Source organism: Schistocerca serialis, chromosome 2, assembly GCF_023864345.2.
Source record: "Schistocerca serialis cubense isolate TAMUIC-IGC-003099 chromosome 2, iqSchSeri2.2, whole genome shotgun sequence".
Classification (NCBI taxonomy): domain Eukaryota; kingdom Metazoa; phylum Arthropoda; class Insecta; order Orthoptera; family Acrididae; genus Schistocerca; species Schistocerca serialis.
In genome coordinates this window covers 29,140,631-29,157,133 of record NC_064639.1, presented here as the reverse complement: position 1 = coordinate 29,157,133, position 16,503 = coordinate 29,140,631, and positions in this window count along the sequence as shown.

The window sequence follows — 16,503 nt, the reverse complement described above, 5'->3', positions numbered from 1 at the left end:
GGAAACAGAGAGAACTTTTGACCCCATCTCCTGTGACTACCTAATATTTAAATCACACGTCATATTGTAACCAGGATACTTGCTTATAATGATCGATATGTTTCTGGAGTCGGATGATTCTCTGTTAGGAATGTCAAACACCACAGCAGCATAAATTTGATTAAGGCTAGAATTTTGTTGATTGTGTGCAATCCCGCGCTGTAATATCTACACAAAAATGTCCCCAAAGCATTTGGTAGATGATATTACCCTGGGAAATAGGTTATTCCACAAAAATGGAAATAAAGCGAGACAAATACTGCATTTCAGGAGTATACAAAATAAACTGAAATGGCTGAGACAAGTTTTATATAGGGCAAATGAGGAGCAGATCTATGACAAGGTTTAGGGAGTAATCCTATGATAGAAAAGGAAGTGCATTTACAATGCACTTCTAATGGAGAAGCATAAGTTATGTCACCTAAATGAAAGCATGGTAGTGTGGTGTAGAGCCCCAAACGGAGAACCTAGAAATTTTGAACCACAAAAAAACACAGCTCCACAATCTTAACGAAACAAAATAAATTTAGCCCTAAATGGTTTTTTGACATTTTTCCAGAATTGCTGGTGTAATGTATGCCAACTGTGGCATGCTCTCCTGCTGCTGACTGGGCTACACCTCACCTCAGATCTTCTGGGCTGGCGGATTCACTGCTGGTTGCACAGTAAATGACCAACACCGGGAAGTGAGTTGCTGGTTCTTCCACAAGATAGAGTGGCCTTCAAAATATTTGAATTTAATAGTGAGGTTCTTTTTTCTATTAAGAAAATAATATATTTTACAAGTCTACATCTTTTAGTGTATTCTTTGGTAAGCTTTAGTTCATAAGGAGCAGTTTTTCTATCCGTTATACAAGCCTAATTGTAACAATACTACTTCTATTTATTATCATCATTATTATTATTATTATTATTAAATACTGCCATTTCATGTGCCTGATGTGTAGATAATATTAACAGATTCAGTGATTACTTTGTAAGTTTGGGCCCACTGCACATGGACTACATGTCATATCTAAAAAGTTGTCCCATTAGTAAGAAATTTTACTGAATTTAATCCTGTTTTATAATTTGACTGTGTATATTTGTAATTTAACTTATTTCTGCTTTTTAATAATTATAACTAGAATAAGGAAAAATACACTAATAAAAAAGTGAAATTTGAAGGCAATGTTTCCCACCTCAGTGCTGCCTGTAAGCTAGTACTCAAATCTTTGTATTAACTTTCAACCAGTTATTAAGTGACGTGCTGATTAGACATAGATTTCAATATTGACACTGAATTCTGCTTCACAAGTTCAAATTTTCTTTGTGAGTGAACCTTTAAAATAATTTTTACTTTTTAAATTTTTTGAGCTCAATGTTGTTAACAAGCATGTATCAATCTTTACGTTCCTTTAATCGTTATTGCAGATATCTCATGAAGACAATGAACAAAGACCATATTTTTAATGATCTAGACAGTTTTATTTGCTTCAAAAGTTTCATTGGAGTGAAGGGTGATTCCAGTACATTCATTTCTGCTAATATTTATTCTTTGTAGATCCTACTAATACCCTGTGAACACATTTGTGTAGCTACTGTTGCATTTTTACCATTTGCAAGGAAGAATGCTCTAGTCACTAACACTAGTAAGCATAACCCAGGGGCAAGAAGTAACACCATTCAAAGCAGAACTAAATACCCAATCTGTGACAAGCTGGTGCCTACGGTTCTTCAAATTGTCATGGTGTAAAGACTGTTCCATTAAATTTTTGGCATTCAGCCACATAAATTCTGCTTTTTCTTCTTTTTCTTCTTCTTTTTCTTCTTCTAATATTTTGGCTGAATACCATCCAGCCATCTTCAGAGAGAGCAGAGGTGACTGACACTCGAGCACTTGCTCCGTCCTTTTTAACTCTAAGACTGAGCCACTGCATATGCGGCCTTAATGAGCTACAACAGATTTCTGCACGTAATGCATTGTATGAGGTTTGCTAACATTTCCACTCAAAATGAAAGGAAAAACTTGACAGCATAACTGCTGTCAGAAAGTGTCCACATTCCTTTGCAATCAACCTGAAGTGATCATATAATCCTGCTCATTATGTGACAATCGATGAAATTTACACAAGCTGCCAGTAGTGGAAGACATTTTAGAGAAAAAAATTGACTATTCTATGCACTCTTCACAAGTAGGGAAGAGAGATGCCTCCTGAATTTCACATCTAAGAGATCAACCTGTGGGGTTTCAAAACTTGGCTTCCAAGCTAATAAATCTCTTGTCTTGTACCCAACAAAAAGTAATTGTTCACTGATACTCCTGTCCACAATGCACGATATGCATGATATCACCCCTGAAACAGCAAATCCAAGCATCATTATTAAATTACAATCACACTGAAGGAGGAATGGATACTGTGGACAAAATGATTATAGGTTATGCTGTTTCCAAATTTAGGAGTTGGCCTATGGTGTTAGTTTATAGTACGCTGAACATGTGTGTTGTGTTGTGGTCTTCAGTCCAGAGACTGGTTTGATGCAGCTCTCCATGCTACTCTGTCCTGTGCAAGCTTCTTCATCTCCCAGTACCTACTGCAACCTACATCCTTCTGTATCTGTTTAGTGTATTCATCTCTTGGTCTCCCTCAATGATTTTTAGCCGCTACACTGCCCTCCAATAATAAATTTGTGATCCCTTGATGCCTCAGAACATGTCCTACCAACCAGTCCCTTCTTCTTGTCAAGTTGTGCCACAAAGTCAACTTCTCCCCTATTCTATTCAGTACCTCCTCATTAGTTATGTGATCCACCCATCTAATCTTCAGCATTCTTCTGTAGCACCACATTTCGAAAGCTTCTATTCTCTTCTTGTCCAAACTATTTATTGTCCATGTTGCACTTCCATACATGGCTACACTCCATACACATACTTTCACAAACGACTTCCTGACACTTAAATCTATACCTGATGTTAACAAATTTCTCTTCTTTAGAAACGCTTTCCTTGCTTTGCCAGTCTACATTTTATATCCTCCCTACTTCAACCATCATCAGTTATTTTGCTTCCCAGATAGCAAAACTCCTTTACTACTTTAAGTGTCTCATTTCCTAACCTAATTTGCTCAGCATCACCGGATTTAATTCGACTACATTCCATTATCCTCATTTTGCTTTCATTGATGTTCCTCTTATATCCTCCTTTCACACCACTGTCCATTCTGTTCAACTGCTCTTCCAAGTCCTTTGCTGTCCCTGACAGAATTACAACATCATCGGTGAACCTCAAAGTTTTTATTTCTTCTCCTTGGATTTTAATACCTACTCTGAATTTTTCTTTTGTTTCCTTCACTGCTTGCTCAATATACAGAATGAATAACATCGGGAAAAGGCAACAACCCTGTCTCACTCCTTTCCCAACCACTGCTTCCCTTTCATCCCCCTCGACTCCTATAACTGCCATCTGGTTTCTGTACAAATTATAAATAGCCTTTCGCTCCCCGTATTTTACCCCTGCCACCTTCAGAATTTGAAAGAGAGTATTACAATCAACATTGTCAAAAGCTTTCTCTAAGTCTACAAATGCTACAAACGTAGGTTTGCCTTTCCTTAATCTTTCTTCTAAGGTAAGTCGTAGGAACAGTATTGCGTCACGTGTTCCAATATTTCTACAGAATCCAATCTGATCTTCCCTGAGGTCAGCTTCTACCAGTTTTTCCATTAGTCTGTAAAGAATTTGCGTTAGTATTTTGCATCCGTGACTTTTTAAACTGATTGTTTGGTAATTTTCATATCTGCAAGCACCTGCTTTCTTTGGGAGTGAAATTTATTTATTCTTCTTGAAGTCTGAGGGTATTTCGGCTGTCTTATACATCTTGCTCACCAGATAGTAGAGTTTTGTCAGGACTCGCTCTCCCAAGGCCGTCAGTAGTTCTAATGGAATGTTATCTACTCCCAGGGCCTTGTTCTGACTCGGGTCTTCCAGTGCTCTGTCAAACTCCTTACGCAGTATCGTATCTCCCAATTCATCTTCATCTACATGCTCTTTCATTTCAATAATATTGTCCTCAAGTACATTGTTCTTGTATAGACCCTCTATATACTCCTTCCACCCTTCTGCTTTCCCTACTTTGCTTAGAACTGGGTTTCCATCTGAGCTCTTGATATTCATACAAGTGGTTCTCTTTTCTCCAAAGGTCTCTTTAATTTTCCTGTAGGCAGTATCTATCCTACCCCTAGTGAGATAAGCCTCTACATCCTTACTTTTGTCCTCTAGCCATCCCTGCTTAGCCATTTTGCACTTATGCTGAACATAACAGGGACAAATTGCCAAATTTTGTATTCACTTTCGCAACCAAAAGGAATTGTCATAATTCAATGTATTTTTCTGAAGAATTTCCATTGGCAAATGAACACTTGAAAAATAGAAATTCAGGTATCGGTCCTCATTGAGATGATTTCCAATCTAAGCAGGAAATTCCCTTCAGAAGCTGTCATTGACACACCAGAGCCATCCGAGATGAAGAAGAACGGGTGTTACATGTGTGTGGAAGGAAAAAAAAGGCAACTCCATGATAAAAGTTTGTATGAAGTGCAGCACATTTACTTGTCAAGCACATCTGACTACAGGGCCTTTGTGTGTTGCATGTCATAGAGAGGAGACTGACTAGATGTGTTGTGTCAGCTGTCTAATGACACTCTTATCAGTGGTCATGTGAGTATTGTCACACCCATTGCTTGGTTGGTTGATTTGGGGGAAGGGACCAATCAATGAGGTCATTGGTCCCACTGGATTACACAAGAATGGGGAAGAAAATCAGCCATACCCTTTAAAAGGAACCATCCCAGCATTTGCCTGAAGTTATTTAGGGCAATCATGGAAAACCTAAATCAGGATAGCTGGACGCAGGTTTGAACCATTATCTCCCAAATGTAAGTCCAGTATGCTAACCACTTCACCACCTCCCTCGGTATGTCACTCACATGAAAGAGATCCTGGACTTACACACCGCACAGACAACTGTATAGACAGACATATGGTAAGGACTACAGTGGCAGTTCATAGAGCTACCACACAGAGATAAGAGGTCTTGTGAGCCCATATGTGCCAACATGAACTGTTGAAAATTGGTTATTAGCAGTCGGGCTAGCCTATCTTCCAACCACGGCACAGCATCGATTTGCACTGTTCATGCTATCAGAGGATCATTTGGAAGACAGCATGGTGTGTCATAGACTTCAATGATGAAAGCAGATTCTGCCTGCAAGCAAGTGATGCTCATTTGCGTGTATGACAGACCTGGTGAGCGATGTCTCATAAACTTATTTCATTCAAGGCACACTGGTCCCACCACAGTCCTTACGTTTGTGCTTGCAATAAGCTACAACTCTCGTTTATCTTTGCATTTATGAAAGGGATGTGAACCATTGCTCTGTATGGGCAGAATGTTGTTAGCCAAGTTATTTTGCCATTCTTGCACCATGAAAATTATGTGTTGTTCCAATAGGATAACGCTAGCCCAGACAGTGCCCATGGAACTCAACATGCTCTGCAAGACATGAAGAAAATCCTTGGGCCAGCACTTTCTCCACACTTGTCCCCAATGGAGCCCGAGCTGGACATGATTGTTGACGAATGGCACGAGTCATTTCTTGTCCCAGCAGCTCTTACAGAACTACAAGAACAGGTCTGGCAGGTGTAGCATAGTGTATTCCTCTTCAATATTCACCATCTGTATGATGGACTGAATGCCAAAGTCAGTATCCGCATTGACACATTTGGAGGCTGCACCACATACTAAATTGGAAATTTCAGCATGGGCCGGTATCTGAGACCTCAGTACCACTTCGGCTACCAACCTGTAAATTTAGTCATTTCATGTACTCCATAAATACTGTTGCAACAATAAATCTTGAGTGAATTGGAAACCTCTAAAAGGGTTTACCTAATTCTTTTTCCAGGAGTGTATTTTCACATATGTCACTATTTGCTTTTAATTATGACAAAATCTGTATAAACCTGAAGTAAATATGTGGATAGTGTCAAATGTATGGAAGAAACCAACACAGTTGCTCTCACAGCAGCAAAATACGTAATACACATTGGACATGTATGTAGCTATGTGTAGTGACAAACACGCTTTCTCTCAAAAACTTAACAGCATCATGTTAACAGGGACATTACGCAACTAATTCAGATGTCCACATCATACCAGTGTTGAAGATGATGCTGGGAAGATGGTCAAATTAACTTACATTGCAAACTCTGATAATTGTAAAAACCTGGTAGGGAAATACGTGGAGGCCATCCCGCATATGATTAACAAACTAGAGGTGCAGTTAGCTGTCTATTATTTTACTTGCGTCTCTTGCACCTGTACTTGATACTCTAGTGACAAATTCTCTGCTGAATCTACCAAGAAGGATCTGTCCCCACAGATTGGGGATCCTGCATTAACTCAACAGAATGGCAACACTTGTATGACACTGATGAGTGGATGATGCTAATGTAATTAGAGGCTCATGTGAGAAATCCTTACATGAGCAAAGAATCCACTTTCAGGACAAAAAGCCAATATTGGCTGAAGCTGGCAAAATTCCTCAGAATGCAGTGAAAGAACTATGCTCGAACAGTTTAGCCTGTTCAGAGAAAGTAATCCTCAAATTATGGCCGAATCAATGTAGTTTTAATTTCAAATTCACCTAGTAAATGATGACAAGATGTAAAACACAGCAGTTATCAGAAGAAAATAATCAGTTTCTGAAAATATACTGCAACGGAATAAATAAAAAGTCCACTCAGCAACCTTTGGCAGGAGAACAATCATATAGAGGGTATTACAGTTTGTAAGTTTTGGGAGCCAGTGGCTCCTCTCCTGGCAGAAGAGTTGAAGGGGAAGGAAGAGGGGTGACGGAGATGGCCTGATGAATTTTAGTAAAAGTAGTAAATTTGGAAAAGTCAACCAAAACAAGGGGCTATGGCTGCATGAAGTCTTCCAAATTTTCCCATCTCTACTCCTTTTTTCTAAACCTCACCAGTTCTTTTCCTTGACCCCTCTTCCTTCCCCTTCAACACTTCTGCCACAAGGAAGATCCACTGGCTCCATGAGCTTGTAAACTTTAAGACCTTCTATATAGTAGATTCTCTATGTATCCAATTACATTATGAATTATCAGAAGAGTAAGTCAACTGAGGACAGAAAGACAAGATGGACACTCAACACAGTGAAGGTGGGACATTCAATGCGCTCTGAGCATCGGTCAACCACAAAATACCTCGACCCAACTGAATTATGGCTCCTCCTCTCAAATGTCCTCAACCTTCTGTCATTACCTTCTTATGAGACAATACAACTACAGCCTGAATTAATCCTGTTTCCCCTCTGCTTAAGTCATCTGAATTCAACACCATTCCCTTTTACTTATTTATGTAGATTGTCCCTGTGAGTTAGTATGGATAGGATATATATTTGAAAACTTGAACAAATTAATGACTAGCTCATTTTACCAACCACCTGGAAGAGTTGCTGAACAGCTCAAAGACATGCTCAGTCATTTCAAATAGGTACCCCAGTCATAGAATTACAGATGGTGATGACTTCAATCTACCCTCCATATGTTGGCTAAAATACACATCACAAATTGATTGTAAGTATAAGATGTTATCTCAGATCATGCCAAAAGCTTTCTCAGATAAGTATTTCAACAATAATTATTAGCTCAGTGTCCCACTTTAAGCAGAAATTGTTTCAAAAGCATAATAGTCCAATTACCAACAAATACGCCTGAGCAAATAGGGAGCATTATGACTGATACACGGGTTAGTGTCCAGACATATATTGTAGTGAATCTAGATATCATAAAATCCAAGCACACAAAAATAAACACTATATACATATATAAAAGCAGATAAAAATTTTGGTTGACCCCTTTTTAAGAGACAGCCTCAACTTCTTCTAATCTGACTATGTTGGCCTAGACAAGATGGTATGGATTTGAATAAATAGAATCGATGACAGTTGTGGGCTGTATACCAAATAAAATAATAAGAGAATCTGCATAGTACACAAAACAGGTCAGAACACTATTACAGGAGCTATGAAGAAATGCATGCCAAATGTAAAATAATGTAAAATCCCAAAACTGGCAGAAAAGGTTTTACAAAAACTGGAAATTTAGTGCAAACTTCAGTGAGAGAGGCTTTTAATAGTTACCGCAATGAAACTGTCCTTAAATCTGGCAGAATTGAAAGTGATTCTGGTTGTATGTAAAGTACAACAGTGCCAACATGCAATCAATACCTTCACTGCACGATAACAATGGTGATGTTACTGATGAAGTGCCACAGAAGCTGAGTTACGATGCATAGTTTTCTTTGCGGACACAATTTTGAAAACCAAGTAAATATTCCAGTATTCAAAACAAGAATGACTGCCAACATTACTGACTTAGTTATAGGTGTCCTCCATGTTGAGAAGCAGCTTACATCACTCAATAAAAGCAAGGCCTCCAGTCCAGATTGTATACCACTCAGGTTCGTTTCAGAGCATCTGATACAATAACTCCATAATTAGCAATCATACACAGCCGTTTGCTCTTCATAAGATCCACACCTGAAGAATAAGCTGTAAAATTTGCACCAATACAAAGAAAAGGAATGGGAGTAATTTGCTCAGTTACAGACCTATATCAATAATGCACATTTGGTGCAGGATTTTTGAACATAAACTGTGTGTGTTCATCATGAATTACCTCCAGGAAAACAATCTGTTGACACACAGTCAGCATGGATTTGGAAAATATTTTTCTCATGGAGCACCACAATACAACTAGCACTTTAGTTCCATATAGTAATGAGTGCTATCGATAGGGGGATCTCAAACTGATGCCATATTTTTAGATTTTCAGAAGGCTTTCAACACTATTCCTCAGACATGACTTCTAATAAAATTGCATCACATCTTAGTTGTGCACTGGATTCATGGTTTCCTGTCAGAAAGGTCATAGACTATAATAATTTATGGAAAGCCATCAAGCAAAATGGAAGTAATATCTGGTGATCTCCACCAGAGGTTATAGGCCCTCTGCTGTTCCTGATCTACACAAATGATTTAGGAAACAATCTGAGCAGTCCTCTTAGATTGTTAGCAGTTGATGCCGTCATTTACCGTCGTGTAAAGTTGTCAGATGATCAATACGAATTGCAAAATGATTTAAACAAGATATTTGTATGGTGCAAAGTGTGGCTTTTGTCTCTCAATAAGGAGAAATGTGATCATTCACACGAGTATGAGGGGATACCCGCTAAATTTTGGTTTCACAATACATCAAAATAAAGGCTGTTCATTAAGCTTAATACCTAGAAATTACAATTACAGATGAATTAAATCGGAATGATCATATAGACTATGCTGTGAGGAAACCAAACCAATGACTGCAATGTATTGGCAGAACACTTGGAGAGTGCCAAAGGTCTACAAGAGACTGCATATAATCAAGCACATCCACCATCTTCTGAAGTATTGCTGTGCTTTGTGAGGTCTGTGCAAGATATTATTGACATAGGACAACAATCAGTTCAAACAAGGGCCATTCGATTAGTATTATAGTGAAATTAGGGGAGACAGGGTCATGGATATAATACGCAAATTGGGGTGTCAATCATTAAAACCAAGCTCTTTTTCATTGCAGTCAGATCTTCTGATGAAATTTCAATCACCAGCTTTCTCCCAGAGTGTGAAAATATTTTGTTGCCACCCACCTACATAGCGAGAAATGATCATCATCTTCACCACCACCAAATAAATTAGAGCTCACAGGGTGTGACTGAAGTGTTCATTTTTCACTCATGCTGACCCTGAGTGGGATGGAAAAGATAGCTTGAAGATGGGTAGACAAACAGTCTGCCACACACTTTATTCTGAACTCCAGATCAGTCGTGGATGTACATTGTGTCAAGCATCACAGTACTGTATTTGAACATTAATGGCTTGTTTCTCCTACTCATACACATTCACTTACATTTTTTTACATGTAAAACAAGCTGCCATTCATCACAATAAACAGAAATTCAGTCCACGTCAAAATATTTCCTCCTACAGTCCCTAAACAATGATACTTTTCTGTGTATTACAGCGTCATCAGCAGATGCTACTCTAGGTAAAGTGACCAAAAGGTGAAGCAGCTGAACATAATGCATGTAAGTATAGAAGAATATAAAGATATCTTATTTGCTAATGGTTCTACAGTTCTACTAAAAGTTGAAAACAGCGAGAAGCTGCAACGGGCCGTTAACTGGTCCACAAGTCAAATCAGAAATCTGGCAGACCACATCCACCAATAAGATTGTATACAACAATAGAACAACCCACATAATCTGCAAACATTCACTGCAACTGCGTTTTCCTTAAGGGTGATAAATTGGTGAGTAGTCCTGTTACAAAAGTCAGTGGTGTTTGGCTGAGAGAGGCTATGAAACAGATTCCCACTGGTCCACTTATTGCGTTTAATCCACCACAGAAAATCTTGTTCCTAGAGACTGGATACTTGGTGACAGAACTCAACAATTCACATGTGTGGCAGTAAACAGAACAATTACGTGCAGCGTCTCTGCTGCAGAGAGATGCTATGTATGCTGCTGTAAAAAATTTTCAACCTCCTTCCCACTGAGCTGAAAACCTTATATTGTTTTCTTATTTAGTTCAGTAATGAATAGCTATTTACTATTCCATAATTGTCCCTTTAATCACTATGTTGTACAATATGTTTATAAACAACTTATCCAACAGAAGATATAGCTAACAAGTTGCATAACTGACAAAAGATTAATAAAAGTATTTCAGCTGTCAATGCAGCTTCACTTGCACATGTGTCAACCTTAGAGGACTCTACACATGATCCCTGGGTGGTACTACAAAACCAACACATCAAAAGCTCTTTAGCAGGTCCAAACATCTGCAGAAGTGAGGCCAAGTATTAAAACATGTCAACTGAACACCTAAGGCATTAGTTGAACCTAATGCCAAATTCTAGGAAAGATGCTGTCTAAGCATGTTATCAACATGGTTGTCCAACAACAAAGTCATACACATAATGGAGATCAGCTATGTGCAAGAGGAAAGTGGCTAGCAAGCATCAATGTGCAGTAGCGTGTGTGGCAAGAAAGGTCAGTAGAGGTTGTGGGCAAGTGGTAGTGTGTACTGGAGAATATGAAATCCACTGGCAATCCACAGACTGTGACAAAGGGTCAAAAGGAATAAATAAAGAGCTTCTTCTGCACAAGATTAATGCAGCATTAAATGAAATAGAGACTAACATTGACAATGCACCTCAAATAAATGTAGATAATGGAACTTTCAGGAGAATCAAAAAAGGGCACAGGGTGTTCACCTTGGTTGGGTTCCAACAGTTCAAACTTTTCAAACATTTATTTCACAAACATTAAACCAAACAGGGCAAAGTAGACACGTGCGTTAGCCACATGTAGTGTTAAGCAAATGTATGGGTCATTTGTGTAATAAAAATTTATTCCAACTGTGAAGAATTTTAACCACATTCTTAAAAAAAATTTGGTTGTGTGAAAAAAAGCAGGATTAAAAATAAAAATTTCCAACATATGCCAGAGACAGAGTGCAAAACCAATGGCCGCAAATTCCACAAGTCGAAGTCATAATATGTGAAGTCATTATTCAGTAAACTAAATGAAGTTATCGAAGGAGGCCACTCAGAAATCGAAATTGTCAGAACTGGGTCAGAAGTTACAATGAACACTACCTAGTGCAAACCTGTCACTGAAGTGAAAGAGGATTTATAGAGGGAGGAAAAATAGAATCATGAATACATTTCAATGTCTTTCATGTGAGGAAGATGGGAGCTATTACAGAAAATCTACATCCTTGCATTTTCAATATTTACTGTTAATGATCTGTGTATTGAGATTGCTGTAAACAATCAAAGTAAACCCACTAAAGGCCAGGCACCGTTAAAGTTCAGAGTTTAGGAGAGTATGTATGATCAGAGTGTATTCATTTTTGGATGACTTAACATCAGTTTGGTTCTCAGAATTCACTGATTCTGAATAGGTTTGTAAATGCATTCTTTCACACTTCTGTTCCTTCCACTAGTCAGACAGAAATGAAGAGGAGAGTGTTTCAGGATTCGTCAAGGGAGACGATTAGGTTACTCCATTCATAAATATGAGTTTGGGAACTGCATCATTAAGTAAGTCGGAGGAAGATGCTGGGCTCCAGGAGAATAATGATGATTAAAATGCTCTGACCAGCACTCAAAGTATGATTCAAACATTAGGGGACATGCCTGAAGCTAAACAGAAGGAACAGGTAAAAATGTAAGGGTGTTATGTCGATCTATTTTAAGAACATCTTGTCCAATCAGATGATGTGCTTGTAAAACTCAAGTTAAGAATCATGAGCCATTCCATAGTAAATTGTACCCAGTACCCTTGCCCTAGAAAGCAATAGTTAATAAAGCAATTAAGGGTGTGTAGAAGAATCAGATTATTTAACACTCAGATAGTGAAAGTTCTAATGCAATCCACACTGTAACAAAAAGGGATGTCAGTGTGCATTTACTAACTGATGCCCATGGAGAAATGATGCAGTTTACTGTACAATGTGCCCAACTGGAAGATGAAGGTATAGCAGGAAGAACACATCCTTTCTGTGGAAAGGAAGGTGTTAGCAGTTTAAAAGAATGGCCTTCGGGCTGTGAGTATCATCAGTGGCCTTTATGACAGCACTCACAGAAGTTCTAAGAGAAGAATTATTGATACACTTATCACCTACGTAATGTTATTCTAATTAGTACTACCTTTAGGGAGAACATTTATACTTTCTATGCTGTGTAATTTAAGCATTTAGTGGATGGGTAAATAAGAATTTGCCAAATCGCAAACCAGTTTCCTTGGGCATGTATTTTCTTTGCACGGAATCAAACCTGATCCGATGAAAATGAACCAGTGAGAAATTTTCCTGCACAAAAATGATGTAAACAACAGAAAATCTCTCAGTTTGTGCAATTTCTATCACAGTATTCATCCTCAATTTTTTTTATCTTCACAAGTACATCTCCACTGGAAATGGAATAAGGAATATCAAGTAGCATTTGAGTTAATTAAAAACCAGCTGCATGGGGCACCGATACTTCATCATCCTGATTGAAGCAAAAATTTCTACACTGGTTGTTGTTGTTGTTGTTGTGGTCTTCAGTCCTGAGACTGGTTTGATGCAGCTCTCCATGCTACCCTATCCTGCGCAAGCTTCTTCATCTCCCAGTACCTACTGCAACCTACATCCTTCTGAATCTGCTTAGTGTATTGATCTCTTGGTCTCCCTCTACGATTTTTACCCTCCACACTGCCCTCCAAAGCTAAATTTGTGATCCCTTGATGCCTCAAAACATGTCCTACCAACCAATCCCTTCTTCTAGTCAAGTTGTGCCACAAACTTCTCTCTCCCCCATCCTATTCAATACCTCCTCATTAGTTACGTGATCTACCCACCTTATCTTCAGCATTCTTCGGTAGCACCACATTTCGAAAGCTTCTATTCTCTTCTTGTCCAAACTGGTTATCGTCCATGTTTCATTTCCATACATGGCTACACTCCATACAAATACTTTCAGAAACGACTTCCTGACATTTAAATCTATACTCGATGTTGACAAATTTCTCTTCTTCCGAAATGATTTCCTTGCCATTGCCAGTCTACATTTTATATCCTCTCTACTTCAACCATCATCAGTTATTTTACTCCATAAATAGCAAAACTCCTTTACTACTTTAAGTGTCTCATTTCCTAATCTAATCCCCTCAGCATCACCCGATTTAATTTGACTACATTCCATTATCCTTGTTTTGCTTTTGTTGATGGTCCTCTTATATCCTCCTTTCAAGACACTGTCCATTCCGTTCAACTGCTCTTCCAAGTCCTTTGCTGTCTCTGACAGAATCACAACGTCATTGGCGAACCTCAAAGTTTTTACTTCTTCTCCATGAATTTTAATACCTACTCCGAATTTTTCTTTTGTTTCCTTTACTGCTTGTTCAATATACAGATTGAATAACATCGGGGAGAGGCTACAACACTGTCTCACTCCTTTCCCAACCACTGCTTCCCTTTCATGCCCCTCGACTCTTATAACTGCCATCTGGTTTCTGTACAAATTGTAAAGAGCCTTTCGCTCCCTGTATTTTACCCCTGCCACCTTCAGAATTTGAAAGAGTGTATTCCAGTTAACGTTGTCAAAAGCTTTCTCTAAGTCTACAAATGCTAGAAACGTAGGTTTACCTTTTCTTAATCTTTCTTCTAAGATAAGTCGTAAGGTTAGTATTGCCTCACGTGTTCCAACATTTCTATGGAATCCAAACTGATCTTCCCCGAGGTCCACTTCTACCAGTTTTTCCATTCGTCTGTAAAGAATTCGCGTTAGTATTTTGCAGCTGTGACTTATTAAACTGATTGTTTGGTAATTTTCACATCTGCAAGCACCTGCTTTCTTTGGGATTGGAATTATTATATTCTTCTTGAAGTCTGTGGGTATTTCGCCTGTCTCATACATCTTGCTCACCAGATGGTAGAGTTTTGTCATGACTGGCTCTCCCAAGGCCATCAGTAGTTCTAATGGAATGTTGTCTACTCCCGGGGCCTTGTTTCGACTCAGGTCTTTCAGTGCTCTTTCAAACTCTTCACGCAGTATCTTATCTCCCATTTCATCTTCTTCTACATCCTCTTCTGTTTCCATAATATTGTCCTCAAGTACATCGCCCTTGTATAAACCCTCTATATACTCCTTCCACCTTTCTGCCTTCCCTTCTTTGCTTAGAACTGGGATGGCATCTGAGCTCTTGATATTCATATAAGTGTTTCTCTTCTCTCCAAAGGTCTCTTTAATTTTCCTGTAGGCAGTATCTATCTTACCCCTAGTGAGACAAGCCTCTACATCCTTACATTTGTCCTCTAGCCATCCCTGCTTAGCCATTTTGCACTTCCTGTCGATCTCATTTTTGAGACGTTTGTATCGTTTTTGCTTGCTTCATTTACTGCATTTTTATATTTTCTCCTTTCATCAATTAAATTCAGTATTTCTTCTGTTACCCAAGGATTTCTATTAGCCCTCGTCTTTTTACCTACTTGATCCTCTGCTGCCTTGACTATTTCACCCCTTAGAGCTACCCATTCTTCTTCTACTGTATTTCTTTCCCCCATTCTTGTCAATTGTTCCCTTATGCTCTCCCTGAAACTCTCTACAACCTCTGGTTCTTTTAGTTTATCCAGGTCCCATCTCCTTAAATTCTCACCTTTTTGCAGTTTCTTCAGTTTCAATCTGCAGTTCATATCCAATAGATTGTGGTCAGAATACACATCTGCCCCTGGAAATGTCTTACAGTTTAAAACCTGGTTCCTAAATCTCTGTCTTACCATTATATAATCTATCTGATACCTTTTAGTATCTCCAGGATTCTTCCAGGTATACAACCTTCTTTTATGATTCTTGAACCAAGTGTTAGCTATGATTAAGTTATGCTCTGTGCAAAATTCTACCAGACAGCTTCCTCTTTCATTTCTTTCCCCCAATCCATATTCACCTACTTTGTTTCCTTCTCTCCCTTTTCATACTGATGAATTCCAGTCACCCATGACTATTAAATTTTCGTCTCCCTTCACTACCTGATTAATTTCTTTTATCTCGTCATACAATTCATCAATTTCTTCATCATCTGCAGAGCTAGTTGGCATATAAACTTGTACTACCGTAGTAGGCATGGGCTTTGTGTCTATCTTGGCCACAATAATGCGTTCACTATGCTGTTTGTAGTAGCTAACCCGCACTCCTATTTTTTTATTCATAATTAAACCTACTCGTGCATTACCCCTATTTGATTTTGTATTTATAACCCTGTATTCACCTGACCAAAAGTCTTCTTCCTCCTGCCACCGAACTTCACTAATTCCCACTATATCTAACTTTAACCTATCCATTTCCATTTTAAATTTTCTAACCTACCTGCCCGATTAAGGGATCTGACATTCCACGCTGCGATCCGTAGAAAGCCAGTTTTCTTTCTCCTGATAATGACGTCCTCGTGAGTAGTCCCCCCCCCCCCCCCCCCCCCCCCCCGGAGGTCCAAATGGGGGACTATTTTACCTCCGGAATATTTTACCCAAGAAGACGCCATCATCATTTAATCATACAGTAAAGCTGCATGTCCTCGGGAAAAATTACGGCTGTAGTTTCCCCTTGCTTTCAGTCGTTCGCAGTACCAGCACAGCAAGGCCATTTTGGTTAATGTTACAAGGCCAGATCAGTCAATCATCCAGACTGTTGCCCCTGCAACTACTGAAAAGGCTGCTGCCCCTCTTCAGGAACCACATGTTTGTCTGGCCTCTCAACAGATACCCCTCGGTTGTGGTTGCAGCTACGGTACGGCCATCTGTATCGCTGAGGCATGCAAGCCTCCCCACCAAC